Here is a 15,345-nt window from a genome sequence, read left to right on the forward strand (position 1 = left end):
CTTTTTCTCCAATTAATCTGCATTAGAGGGCACAGAGGTAAATTTTCTTTTGACCCCTGCACCATGCAGAGATAAAGGTTGTTGCTGCATCATGGGGATAGGGAGGAATATGTCTGAAACCCAGAGGATTCATCTGGCATTCTGTTTACGGAAAAACCAAACTCTGTAAAATATTTTAAATAGGTTTATTTTGAGACAATATGAGTGACTGTGGTTCAGGGAAAACACTAACACAAAAAGCCTTGAGTAAGTGGTCCTGAGGAAGCCAGGTTGCAGTTTGTTTGTTTATTTTTTATTTTTATTTTTGCTGATAGTAAATAGAATGCCATACAGTTTGGTTTTATACATTCCAGGGAGGCAGGAATTACAGGCAAAAACATAAATCAATACATGGAAGGTAGACATTGGTTCGACAAGATATCTTGAAGCGCAGGGTTGAGGGAGAGTGGAGCTTACAGATTATAGGTGAATTTGGAGATTATTTAATTTCCAATTGGTTAAAGGAGTAAGGCTCTGTCTAAAACTTGAGGTCAGAAGAAAGAAATGTTCAAGTTAAGATAAGAATACTATATCAGAGCCAATCACAATATACTGGGTCAAAATGACCTGTTTAGCAAGATTGATTGCCTGCAGGCATGACTTAACCCTTGCCTGGCATAGTCCTAGGTTTTGTTTATAATTTGGTATCTTATTGCCACAAGGTTCTGTTTCGTCAGTCTTATTATCTCTATTTTAACATTCTGCAGGTTGATTGTTGTCTAGACTACAAAAGGGGAGGGGTATCATGAGGCATGTTTGACCTCCCTTCTTGTCATGGTAGGGAATTCAGTTTTTAAGGTTTCCCTGGGTTCCCACTGGCCAAGAGGGAGTCTGTTCAGTTGATGGGGTGGGCTTAGAATTTTATTTCTAGTTTACAATTCTTTTGGTGCTTCTGTGGTCACTGGCAATGGTAAATGGAATCAGTATAAAATAGTTGTTGATTCCTTCATAATTTTAAGATCATTTACACTTGACGTATTAACTAAATGGGGCTAAATATGACAAAATGTCTTTTACTGTTGTCTCAGAAATCATTCTAGGAGGCTTGTCCTTTTACTCTTTGTCATGGTTAATCCTGGTCCTTTAAAAACAGTATCTCTCTATCCTTAGTCGCTCTTTGGAGGCTGCAGGTGGATTTAGCAACATTCATTCTTTGATCACCTTCCAGTTCCTGTTTCTTTTTTTTTGAGACGGAGTCTCGCTCTGTCACCCAGGCTGGAGTGCAATGGTGTGATCTCTGCCTCCCAGGTTCAAGCAATTCTCCTGTCTCAGTCTCCCGAGTAGCTGGGATTACAGTGGCATGCCGCCACGCCTGGCTATTTTCCTGTTTTTAACACTTCTTCAACTCCGTTCTGACTGCATCCATTTAAACTTTATGTATTCTTTTCTAAGTAGTTTTAATAATGTTAAAATATCCAAATTCTCTCTCTTTACCATCACTAATATATTATCTATATACTGATTTTTTTTTTTTTATGTTTTTATGACAGTGTCCCTACTGGCACAAGGTGTCTCCAGGTGGAAACTGGGAAACAAATTAAGGTCACATGCCCCAGGAGGCCCAGCATATCAGAACACTATAGTTTGCTGGCAATGGTAGAATTAAAAGGACCACACTTGTGTGAGCTCAGTGGGCGGCGGCAGGGGTGGGAAGCCCAGCACCCGAAAGCCTCAAGGAGAGCTGAGGACCTTGCTCACTCATTGGACACAGAGCATCTCCATCGTCACTTCTCAGCAAATGAGTTTACAGCTTGTAAGAACGGAAGTTGCCATTTGTTGACCTATCCAGGCTCTGACCCTGTGGCCGACCTTGTCCGTGGCCATTTTAGTGGCTGCCTTGGTGGGTCCCACTTTGCCCCGCGTTCCTGTACCTGGGCCTTCACAGCCACTATCACAGACAGCTGTCTCCTGTTTGGCCGCCTTCTCTGCCACCCCCACCACTTTGCAGCAGGCCCGACTGCCAGCTGACTCCCTCTCCTCAGCGGCAGTGAACTGGGTGGCCGCCATCTTTGCTACCTTTGTTGCTGAAGCCCCATTTGCTGCTCTAGTTGAGGTCCTGACTGGTGAGTCCCTCCTGCCATGTCTGCCTCTGAGAAGCGAGACCTGGCTCAACATAGCCAGAGTGGAGTTTGTGACGGGGCAGCCCTGGACCCTGGATTCATTGGGAGTGCCTTGGTGCCTGAAGAATGGGTGGCTGAAGTCGAGGCAGAGGTGGCCGCTGAGGATTTCCAGGAGGCAGTAGATGCCGTTTTGGAGGAGGAGGAAGATGAGGCCTGGGACCCCATTGATAACTGGTTTTTTCAGCTTGTAGAAGAGGAGGAGGAGCTGGGAGAGGAGGAGGAGCTAAGAGAGGAGGAGGATGAGGTGGAAGAAGAATTTGAGGAGGAAACGGAGGAGGAGGAATTGGAGGAGGAGGAGGGTGAAGAAGAGAAGGAAGAAGAAGGAGAGGAGGAGGACTATGAAGAAGAGGAACAGGATGAAGACAAAGAGGAGGACGAGGAGGAGGCTGAGGATGAGGACAAGGAGGAGAAGGAAAAGGACAGCAAAGAGGATGCAGAAATTGCTTGTGGCGCCTGTGAGTTCCCATGATGGTGTTTTAGTCCCTATTCCAGGATCTGGTCCATTTCTTTCTATATTGTATTTATTATTACTATAAAGACCATATCCTGGTCTGGCCCCATGCAGACTGCGTGTTGTTTCCAGGAACATGAGGACCCGGGAGAGACACTTGCGCCAGGGGAGTGGGAGGATCCAGGAGTGGGAGGATCTAGGAGCAGGAGGACCCGGGAGCAGGAGGACCTGGGAACAGGAGCATCCTGGGGTGGGAGCACCCGGGAGTGGGAGGACCCAGAAGTGGGAGCGGAGGTCTAGAATGGCGTGTATCCGGCAGAAGGAGCCTTGCCCCGGGATCCAGAGGAAGCTGCAGGGGTTGCCTCATTCCTGCAGGCAGAGGAAGCAGAGGGGAGGTGGAGGTCTGGGAGAATGAGGTGCTGGCTGATGCCTCCAAGTCCTGGGAGACTGGGGTCTGTGCAGCGTAGGGGGCTGAGACCTGAGAGTGGCAGCAAAGTCCTGGGGGACCCTTGCAACTTCTGTTGGCACAGCTGGCTTAGTTGCTCAGAGCCTACCTGCCGTTGTTCAGCAGCGGGTCAATGCTGTCAGGAAACTTCAGGCAGCATATGCACAACTAGAAGCTCAAGTCTATAAAGGTCTTTACAGTCTTGAAAAAGAAAATGTGCTTCCTTTTACCAACCTCTGTTTGATAAAATATCTGAGATTATCAATGTAACGTATGAGCCCATAGAAAGTGAATGTCAGTGGGAAGTAGGTGGTCAGAAAGGGAGGACCTTGGGAGGAAATGGAAAGAGCATGAAAACAAAGGGCAAATAGATGGCATACCTCACTTTAGGTTGACAGCTTTTAAAAATGTAAGGATTTTTGGTAGGATGATCCCAGAAAATGATGAACTTGTACTAGAGCACTTGAAAGACATGAAAATAAATCTTTCGGGGGTTGAGAAACCAGTGAGCTTCACCACAAAAGTTAAATTAAAGAAATATTTTTCAGTGAAGTTCTGACAAAAACATACCAAATATTATCAGACCTAGATGATTCCGATCTCTTCTCCCAAGGGCTAGGAATAATCAGCAGCACAGGTTATGAGATCTGTTGGAAAGAGGGGAAAAATATTATGGTGAAAAATATCAAGAAGCAAAAATGTGAGAGTCATGGAAGTGTTGTACTTACCAGTAGGAACATTCTCAGCTATTCTTTTTCCCCTACATATTTCTATTCCCCAGGTTCTGCTGAGCATAGAGTATGGGATACGGCTACTGAGTATAAACTGGAGTACTTTTTTGGAGAAAGTTTCCCAATGTCTGTATTATTCTTCTCTAAAGAAGCAACTGAATATAAGTATGAAAATTCTGATGAAGAGGCTCAAGAAGCTGGAGGCAAGAAGGAGAGAGAAGAGGATGAAAATGAAGAACTGGAAGAAGGACTAGAAAAGGATCTGGACTCAGCAGAGGACAGCACCTTCAAAAAATCCAGGTATTCATGTATAGTCTTGAGTATTAACTAACCACTTCTGACATACACCTTTTACTAGCAGCGTTATGTTTTTAATTTTTCTCTGTAAGCGAAGTAAGCAAAATATTGGTAAAATTTTAAAAAGTTTAATGCTAATAATGTATTTTCATATTGGATAAATAGAAGGCAATATGTTCGGAAATGTATTTCATTCATAGCTACAAGTCCTTTATCTTGTAACTCTAAGATTGCTACAGATGGGAAATCTATTAGACCCAGTAGTGGAGATCGATATTTGTTTACAGAAAGGTCACGAGAAGAAGGAGCAGCAAAGTGGCTGGGCCATGCACTAGTTTGACCTTAATCGCTCGACCACAGAAATGTAGTCTCTTGTACTGATAATGTCTTTGAGAAGGTTGACTACTGTATTTACAAAGTAGTAAAAAGTTAAGGATTTCAAGTGAGACCACACTTTGTGGTTACTACATAAATATTAGTTCTGTTTATATCTTTTTATTTCATATGACATTCAAAAGAACAGAAATTAGTTATCATTTATCACTGAATTGGTAATTAAGTCTTAGCATATATTTTCTTTATTGCCTTTCACTCTCTTTCTGAATTTTCTTATCTGTGGATGTCTGATAACAGCCTCATTCTCATATGGAAACTGAGGGTCTGGAATATATATGGTTTGTGTAAAAAGAACAGACTTTTAAGGTGGAAAGATTTATGGAATTCATAAAGTGACCTCTCAAGAAAGGAACAAGCATTGCTAGTTGTGGACAAGAGGGCAGTAAGGTTAATATGATCTGATCATTGAAACCATTGAATGTATGAGCATCCTAACATCCAAGGGTCTGTGTTACAAGAGGAAAATGTTTTATTTTCTCCTTATTGAGACAACAGATGTACACACGGTTGACTCATAGATTTAGAACGTTATTAGTGCATGTTAATGTTGTACAAATGTTAATTGTTTCTTATTTCATCTTATAGCTTGGAGGCGGAGAAAGAAATAGATGGAGAAATAAGAAATTAATTTCCTCTTCATGGATGTTCTAGTTTTCAGTAGCTCAAACAACTGGTTTTGTTAAAGTTCATTACACAAAAATGATGTCAACTGATATCTGATTTTACTCTTACATTTTATGTATATGTTTGACAGCATTTGTTCATGTTAAAAAATAAAAGCTTGTTTGAAATGAGTACTTTGCAGATTATTTTTTACAAAAATAATACTGACTGAAATTTATCTTTGTATCTTTTTGTTTTGGTTTAGCATATTATCATTAAGATAAGTCTTTCAACTATTTGGGAAGCCTTTTAAAAATTCTGTTATTGCAGCCCAAAATAAAATACAAAGCTATAAACAATTTGTGTAATGACAGAGGTAGAGGTCTAGTCTCTACTGACTTTTATTGAAAGAATCAGATGAATGACCCAGCCTGTCTGGAGACCACATGGTACTAGTGGGCTGCTATTGAGTGGCGGCATCAGCTGGAAAGTTGTTAGAAATGCAAATTCTCAGACCCTACTCCAGACCTACTGAATCAGAGATTCTGAAGGTAGACCGGCAATCAGGGTTTTACAAGTCTTCCATGTCTTCAGGTGCTCCCGAACACACTGAAGTTTGAGAGCCACTGGTTTAGAGCAATGGAGGAAAACAAACTTCACCTACAGTAGGACCAGCCTTAATTCTCTAACTTGGTATGGTTGCAGGTAAACTGAACAGCACAGTAAAGTATGGACTGGGAAAGAGACTAAAATTCTCAGGGGCCTGAGACACAAAGAGTGCCTGGAGGAATGTGTTTGTTTCCTAGGGCTACCATAATGAATTGCCACAAACAGAGTGGCTTAAAACAACAGAAATTTGTTGCCTCAGTTCTGTAGTTTAGAAGTTTGAAGTCAAGGTGATAGCAGGGTTAGTTCCTTCTGGAGGCTGTGATGGAGAATCTATTCCATGCCTCTCTCCTAGCTTCTGCCATCAATTTTTAGTATCTTTTGGCTTGCAAATACGTGACTCTAATCTCTTCTTCCGTCTTCACAGACACTGTGTTTTCACCTGTGTCTCTGTCTTTGTGTATCTTCTTTTTAAGGACACCAGTCATGGATTAATGGCCCACCTAATCCAGTATGACCTCATCTTAAATTGATTACATCTGCAAATATGATATTTTCAAATAAGGTCACATTCACAGGTTCTTGGGATTAGGACTTCAACATGTCTCTTTGAAGGACCCAATTCAACTTAAAACAAGAAGCAAAGATTGGGTGGTGGCACTGAAAAGTGGGTAAGAGGAAAAAAAAAACGAGTTCCAGAAGGATATAAGCATTATACCATGCATATGAAGTCTAAAATCATGTAAAACATTCACTGTAATGACTGTGGTTATGTACATTTACAGTAAAAGGCATACATGTCAGTGATGCATACACATGTAACATGCAGATATGTATATATGAGAATGATAAGCACCTTAAGAGTGATTAGATCTTGTGGAGAAAAAGGGACAGTTTAATTGGGGAGAGGTACAAGGTGGACTTCACCTCTATTTGTAATATGTTTCTGAAGTTGGGTGGTGGGTTCACAGATGTAGTATTCCTGTACCTTTGTGTAGGTCTGAACGATTTCTCAACAACAGCAACAACAACAACAAAAACACTTAAAAGAGGAAACGGGCCTATTATCTGGAACCTGTTTAAGGAAAAAAATGAAGTTTGTGTTGACCAGCGTAGAGTGTCAGAGAAGGGGAGGGTCAGGGGTTTTAAGGTAGAAGGCCTTGTTTCTACATTTAATTAAGACTGCCTGGATGCTTGCTAATTGGCATCAATATCTTTATATACTATGGCAGCATATCTCATATTCTGGTGTATATTAACATTACTTATATATGTGTATCTATTCCCCTCCACTCCTTAGAGGGTGGACATCTGAATGTTTGGGACTTTAAAAGATTTTATTTATCTATTTCTCCTAAAATACATAGCACTGTGTTTTCTTTTTAGTAGGTGTCTAAAAAGAGTCTGTTAAAACAAAGTCAACATAATGCATCCACAATCCATTTGTGTCACTACTGTTGACATTTAACAATGTATTATCACGTAGTAACACACAATGTTTCCTATGGCTATAACCAAAAAAGGCACAAGGCCTTTTGTCACCATTGTTTAAAATGAATGGGCAGTCCAGGTCAGAATTATCCATGCCGTGTCATTTGAAGGGCCTTAAGTTGGCTCTGATTGGTCCATGGCATGTTGGTGAACTGTCTTTCTGTCTTTCTATCTCTCTATCTATCTACAAAATACCCTGTGCTCTAAAAATTTTATTGGGTGCTGTGGATTGAGTATGTCCCCTCCAAAACCAGATGTTGCCAATATAACGGTATTAAGAGATGGAGCCTTTATAATGTGATTAGATCATGAGGGCTCCTCCTTCATGAATGGGAGTAGGTGCCCTTATAAGGGGCTTGATGTACAGAGTTGGTTTTATCTTGCCCTTCTGTCTTCTGCCATGTGAAGACATAGCAAGAAAGCCCTCACTAGGTTCTGGCATCTTGGTCTTGAACTTTACAGCCTCCAGAACTGTGAAAAAATAAATTTTTGTTTTTTATAAATTACCCAGTCTCAGTTTTTCTGTTATGGCAGTGCAAAATGGACTGACATGGGAATTTACTCCATTAGACAAAAGGCATATACACAGCTCTCTTAGATAAGCTCATTTGGCTTTGGGCATCTCCTGAGACTGCTTAGGGACAACACCCATAATCCTCTTAGATGGAATATTGTTTTTTTTGAGGTGCTTCTCCACTTCTTTTTAGGCCCTGATAATGGATTTTATAATTGCATCACTGGCTTCATCTTTATACCATATTTTCCTGGAAAGATTCTGGATTTGATCTTTGCTTAGATGCCCTTTCTTAAGTTTAGCATTATTTTCCATCTGGAGACACTGGGGATTTTGAAAGCAGCAAATTATATCTCCATTTTGTTTAAGCTCAGGTCTGTCCCTTAACTTTCTCTTCTCACATTTTGCTATAAACAGCACCCCCTTTCCCCCCAAAAAAATCCAGGAAGCACCATCAACATTCTTTTTGGAAATATCCTTTGGTATATTCACAATCCAAATTGTGAATATGTTTTCTACTCTCCACATCATTGCACTAAATAACAAGGGATCCCTTTCCTCTAGTTCCTAATACATTTTTCTTTACTTTCCCTTAAGCTCTCACAGGCAACCTTCATAAAGATGGTTAGGTTTCTGATAATGGTGTGTTCCAGCATCTTAGACTTTCATTAATACTCTTTCCAAATTCCTTCCAGCTTCAGCCCTCTGCTGGTTTTAAAGTCATTTCACATGTTAGGTTTTGTGCAGCACCCTACTCTTGGCACCAAACATCTCTTTTAATTATTATTATTATTATTATTATTATTTTGCCAAATAACAAGCCCTGAAATGGAGTGGCTTAAAACTACAAATAATTAATGTCTCACAGTTTCTGTGGTCAGTAGATTGGTTTAGTTTTTCCTCCTGCTCCAGCCATGTAGGGCATGCCTGCTTCCCCTTCTCCTTCTGCCATGATTATAAGTTTCCTCAGGCCTCCCTAGTCATGCTTCATGTATGACTTTGGAACCGTGGGCCAATTAAACCTCTTTTCTTTATCAACTTAAAAAATAGATAAATAAAATAATAAATAAATAAAGAGTGGTTTAGATGGATAATACCACCTTTGGGTATCTCATGAGGTTATAGTCCAGAAGTCAGTTGTGACTAAAGTCATTTGAAGGTTTGACTATATCCAGAAGGTTTGCTTCTAATCACATGGCTATGGATGGGATACCTTGATATATCATTGGCTATTGATAGTAAGTATCAGTTATTTACCACATAGTTCTCTCTGTTGGGCTGCTTGAGTGTCCTCATGACAAGTATTTTAGCTTGTTTGTGCTGCTAACAAAACACCTGAGACCAGGTAGTTTATAAACAATGGGAATTTATTTCTTATACTTTTGGAGGCTGGGAAGTTCAAGATTAAGGTGTTGGGAGGTTTGGTGTCTGGTGAATGCCTCTTCCTAATAGATGGTGCTGTTTAGATGTTCTTACATGACATAAGGGACAGAAATGGCAAAAGGGAACGAGCATTGTGTCCTCATACAACAGAAGAGTAGAAGAGTAAAAGGGATCTAAGCTAGTTCCCTCCAGCCCTTTTATAGGACACTCACTAATCCATTTATGAAAGTGGAGCCTTCATTACTTAATCACTTCCCCAAAGGCCCCACTTCTCACTATCACCACAATGAGGATTAATTTTCAACATGAATTTTGAAGGGGACACATTCAAACCATATCAACCTGACATCTGGCTTCTGTAAAAGTGAGCAATTCAAGAAAGAGTAAGATGGAAGCCACAATGTCTTTTATGTCCTAGTGTTAATATCACACCTCATCACGTCCCCAATATCTTACTATTGGTCACATAGGTCAGCTCTATGAAAGAGGACACTACACTAGGACATAACCTGCAGGAGGCAGGGATCATTGGGGTGACCTTGGAGGCTGGCTATCCCAGTGCCTATGCCAACCAGTTGTTAAATATAGTACCGCTCTTTGAGACCTAGAATATAGGAAGCTTGTAATGGGCTTTACACTTTAGAGGCTTCATGCCTTCCCTCTTCCAGTCTAGCCTTTCTGCAAGTGGCCAAGAGTTCAGTGTATGGGGTCAAGGGGATGTACACACTCAGAGCCCATGCCTCCCAACCCCAAATATTCTCCAGTTACCTGGAGCCCTGAATTTGCTGCCCAATTGGCTCCAAGATCTCAGCCTCAAGAGGCCTTCAGGCTCCACTTCACTGGGTCTGTGCTCCTGAGGGTTAAGTGCACTGTTAATGTATACTCTCAGCACTAAGTGGTGATCAAGAAGCAGTAGCCGTATGCAAGGAGCAGGGGACAAGTGGGCTTCAGTATCCATATATATGAATATTGAAGCCTTTTGAGGTAAGGAATGGAGCTCAGAGTATTCAGTGAAGTGCTAAGGAATGACAGATGCTAAGGCCTGTGATGTATAACAGAGACCTGGGTTGGTGACTCTGCTATACCCACATCACCAAAACAGAACTTCGAAGAGTCCAAGTGTCGTGGACAGATCCTAAACTGACTCCCAATAATCTTAACCTTCCAACATTCCCAATCTTGTATAATTCTCTCCCCTTGAATTGTATTTGGCAGGACCTGTGACTTCATTCTAACGAACAGAAAATATATGGCAAAGGTGATGGGATGTCACTCTTGTTATTATGTTGTGAGATTTTACATACGCACATGCACACACACACACACACACACACACACACACCCCTCCTTCATCTGGTAATTTGTTATGCAGCAACAGAAAACCAATACACCAGGCCCAGAATTAGGTGGTTTTTGTTTGTTTGTTTTTTGCTGGAGGGGAGCCATGGATATCGCAGATACCCAGATGTGTAGTCTTGAACCTCATCCAACCATTCAGAAGCCAGCTTCTGAATTTTTGTGGGTTTTATTTCCCATTATATGGCATACATGCATCCTACCAAGATATCTAGGGTAGTTGCCACATCCCGTGCATCAGGTCTGATCAGCATAATATTATCAATGTAATGGGAGAGCATGATGTCGTGAGGAATGGAGAGGAGATCAAGCTCCCTGAGGACTAGATTATGACATAGGACTAGAGCGTTAATATATTCCTTCATACTGTCTCTGTAAGATTCCTATTATAACTGCTTCAGCTCTACACCTTATTACAGTAACTTTAGCCAACTTGTCTTGTTCATTAAGTATTGCCACTTGGTCTCTTTCACCCTGGGATCACAATATCCCTATTGGATTTAGAAAGACCAATTCAATGGCAGTAATTCTGACTGCCATTTCCACCGTAAGGAGATTATCTATCACAGGGTACTTGCTAGAGAAAATCAATACATTCCTCAACAGCTTATATGAAGCTTCTGTGTGGTGAATTTTTTTCTCTCTCTGATAGTAAAGGTCATATTAAGCAGTAATGTACTAGAGAGTAATGAGGGAATTCCATTACTATCGTATGTTACAACATATTAGAAGAAAGCAATAAAAGGCATAGTAGTAGAGAATTAGTATAAATAAAGGACGAATAAAGGTGTCAATGAAGTCCAAAGAAGGTGGTAAGGAAATTTGCAATTGAGGATGTCTTTGAGAAGAATGATTCAAGTAGAGGCACCAGCTGATGACAAGGCCTCTGGGTAGGAGCTGGCCTGGCACATTTGAGGAATGACAAAGAGGCCATATTGACTGGAGCTGAGTGAGCAAGGAGGATAGTAGTGGGAAAAAGAAGTCAGAGAGGTGATGAGGAGGCCAGAATCGTACAGGGCCTGACAGGGCCATTGTAATAATTCTATCTTTTACTTTGAGGAAAGAAATTCAAAACCATTGTGCGGCTTTCAGTAAAGAAGTGACACAACAATAGTAGCAAACACGCTTGTAGACTCTATGTCAGACTCTATTGAAAACTTTAGAGATATTAATGCATTTAATCTTCACAACATCCCTCTAGCAAGTAGGTGCCATTGCCATCCCCATTATTTAAATGAGTAAATTGAGACAAGAGAAGTTAGAAAAGTTGTCCTGCATCTAGTATATGGAAGTGCCAGGCTGCAAAGCCAGACAGTCTAGACCCAATGCCCATTCACTTAGCTGTTGCAGAGAGCTGCTTCTTCTGATAGGTCTTAGGTTTTAAAAGGCTCACTTTGACTTCTGCAATTAAATAGAATGTTCAGGCATACTATTTATCAGCTAAGTTTGTTGCCACCAGTATGCCACCAGTGCTGCAAAGAATCAGTCTGTCATGTCAAGCACCAGATGAAGTCTGTGGCTTGGGTTTAAGGTCTGTATACTGTTTGCAAAATGCCCACCTTTAGTCAGCAACAATGAGAGACTAAGAAGTTCCTAGGGCCTGTCCTTTCACAGAAACACCATTAAAATGAACAAAAATGGCCAGAATCAACATTATCAGAACTCTGGAATATAGTTAGAGGATTATGGTAACCAAGCGAATGTTGAATACGGAAAAAGGAGACAAACATGGTAAGAGAGCTTTTTGGCATTTTAATAGCCTTCCTCCACTCCCCTTCCTGGTGTGATGTCAGTCTTGAAGATGACAACCTGTATTCCCTGTATGGACACTGGGTTTCAAAAAGAGCAGAGCATAACTTGTTTCCAAGGAATTGTGTTTATATATTTTGACCTGTCTGGGGATTCCTTGAAGGATTGAAACAAGGCACTTGCCTTTGTTTTGCCTAACTTGGAACTCCCTCATGGCACCAAAATGTAAGCAGGAGGTGTTCTTTAAAAATATCGGTGGGGGTGGGGGGGGGGGGAAAGAACAAGCCACTGGCTCCTGGGGCAAAGATTACTGTTTGAGTAAATAATAAACACACTGAAATCCTGTGAGGAAAAGCTGGGGCTGCAGTTATGATACTCTGGGGAATAAGGGCTTTGAAAAGCTCCCACATGTAATGGAGAATCTAGAAAGCCATGTACATGCCTGGGGCAGGATGCATGTTGAGACGTATCGTGAGAAGGCCCTCAGCTGTCACCTCTGTCTGACTTTAGGCTGAGGGCAAGCAGATGGGAAGGCTAGGGCAGAGTTGTAAATGGATTAACTGTCAAAAGAGTCCCCCAATACTGAGCCAATCTGTAAAGACCAGCGGGTACATTTTTTCTACTTTTTTTTAGTGGACTCCAGTCATTTGAGGACATGTCTGTCAAGCCACCAGCTGACCACAGGCTAAAGGAACAGAAACTTCTGAGACCTCACATGACAAAGCCTTTTAAAAATTACTTTAGAAATGTCATAAAACAAACAAGCAACTGAAATATGCAGCAGGTAACATCAACAAACCATATAGAGGGGAAAATATGATTTCCATGGTAATTACACTATCACATTCAAAATGTCCAGTATTCATAAAAATTAGGAGGTATACAAAGAAATAAGAAAATATTGCTCATTCACACGAATAAATTATATTAACAATGAATGTCCTTTAGGGAGTAAGCCATTGGATTTACTGGACACAGACTTTAAACCAACTGTTTTAAGTATTCTCAAATAAATAAAGGAAACCAGAACAAAGTCTCAACAAATAGGGAATATGAATAAAAATATATAAATTATGAAGATAAGTCAAATAGAAGTTCTGGAACTGAAAAGTACAATAAAGCTAAAATTCAAAATTCATGGCCGGGTGCAGTGGCTCACGCCTGTAATCCCAGCACTTTTGGGAGGCCGAGGTGGGCAGATCATGAGGTCAGGAGATCGAGACCATCCTGGCTAACACGGTGAAACCCCATCTCTACTAAAAATACAAAAATTAGCTGGGCGTGGTGGTAGGCACCTGTAGTCCCAGCTACTCGGGAGGCTGAGGCAAGAGAATGGCGTGAACCCGGGAGGCAGAGCTTGCAATGAGCAGAGATCGCGCCATTGCACTCCAGCCTGGGAGACAGCGAGACTCCGTCTCAAAAACAAACAAACAAACAAACAAAAAACAAACAAACAAACAAAAAACCAATTCACTGGAGGGTTTCAACAACACATTTGAATAGGCAGAAGAATCAGAAAATTAGAAGATAGATCAACTGAAATTATGCAGTCTGAGCAGCAGACAGAAAAAAGAATTACAAAAACCTGAACAGAGTCAGAGAAATATGGAACATCACCAAACACACCAAAATATGAATAATGGTAGTACCAGAAGGAAAAGAGGGAAATGAGCAGAAAGAATATTTGCAGAATTAATGACTGAAAACTTCAAAAATTTGGTAAAAAAGAGAAAAATCTACACATGTGAAAGCTTAATGAATTCCACATAAGATAAACATAAAGAGATCTTCCACACTGAGACACATTATAATCAACTGTCAACAGCCCCAGAGAATCTTGAAAGCAGCAAGAAAGAAGTGAATTGTCCCATATAAGCGATCCTCAATAAAATTAACAGCTGATTTCTCATCAAAATCATGGAGACCATGAGGCAGTGACATTTAAAAGACTGAAATAACTTTATTTATTTATTTATTTATTTATTTATTTATTTATTTATTTAACATATTCTTTTAATGGACAACTACTCAATAATACAGAGAAACAAACTGTGAATAGATCTAATAACATAAACACTTCTTCCAGACATTATGCTGTGAAAAACAAAGCTAGACACAAAAGAGTACATGCTGTATGCTTTCATTTATATGAAATTCTAAGACTGACAAAATTATCCTATGATTAAAAAAAAATAAAACAGTGGCTGCCTGTTAGCAGAGTGGGAGGGTTTGGCTTGGAAGAGATATGGCGAAACTTTCTGAGGTGTTAGAAAATATTTTGTATCTTGCTATGGGTTACATTTGTGTCTGCATTGGTCAATACTGTAAAGTTAGGATTGGTAAATTTTAACATTTGTAAATCTTACCTCAAAAAGAACTAAAGAAAGAAGTATTAATAAAGTGGGAGGAGATGGTAAGAGAGGAGACAGCTAGATGAAAGAAGCATGGCTGTAATCCTGGCACTTTGGGAGGCCAAAGCGGGAGGATGGCTTGAGCAGGGGAGTTTGAAACCAGCCTGGACAACATAGTGAGACTTTTTCTCTACAAATAAGAAAAATATATCAGCCAGGTGTGGTGGCATGTGCCTGTAGTCCCAGCTACTTAGAAGGCTGAGGTGGCAATATTGCTTGAGCCCAGGAGGTTGAGGCTGCTGCAGTGAGCTGTGACTGCAGCGAGCTGTGACTGCACCACCGTACTCTAGCCTGGGTGACAGAGAGAGACTGTCTGAAAAAATAAAGTAAAAAATAAAATGACATAGATAAAACAAGCACAGCATTGATAGTTGATAACTATCAAGGCCAAGTGATAAGGACATGGGGAAATACTACACTGTTCTGTTTTTTATATTTATTTTTTTCTTTCCAACTTTTATTTTAGATTCAAGGAGTACATGTGAAAGTCTGTTACATGGGTAAGTTTCGGGTCATGGGGGTTTGGTGTACAGATAATTTTGTCACCCAGGTAATCAGCATAATACCTGATAGGTAGCTTTTCAACCTTTCTCCCACCTCCCACCTTCAAGTAGGCCCCTTGTTCCCTTCTTTGTGTCCACATGTACTCAGTGTCTAGCTCCCACTTATAAGTGAGAACATGTGGTATTTGTTTTTTTGTTAATTCTCTTTGAATAATGGCCTCCAGCTCCATCCATGTTGCTCCAATGGATA

At 40.6% G+C, this 15,345-nt stretch overlaps 1 long non-coding RNA gene across 1 annotated transcript; it reads left to right on the forward strand.

Moving 5' to 3' along the window:
- The first annotated feature begins 2,511 nt into the window (after positions 1-2,511).
- Positions 2,512-12,328, forward strand: LOC103880837. Its single transcript, XR_642088.4, has 3 exons — positions 2,512-2,614; positions 3,837-4,086; positions 5,065-12,328. It is a non-coding gene; the product is annotated as an uncharacterized LOC103880837 (long non-coding RNA).
- Positions 12,329-15,345: the final 3,017 nt, after the last annotated feature.

This window comes from Papio anubis, chromosome X (genome assembly GCF_008728515.1).
Source record: "Papio anubis isolate 15944 chromosome X, Panubis1.0, whole genome shotgun sequence".
Classification (NCBI taxonomy): Eukaryota; Metazoa; Chordata; class Mammalia; order Primates; family Cercopithecidae; genus Papio; species Papio anubis.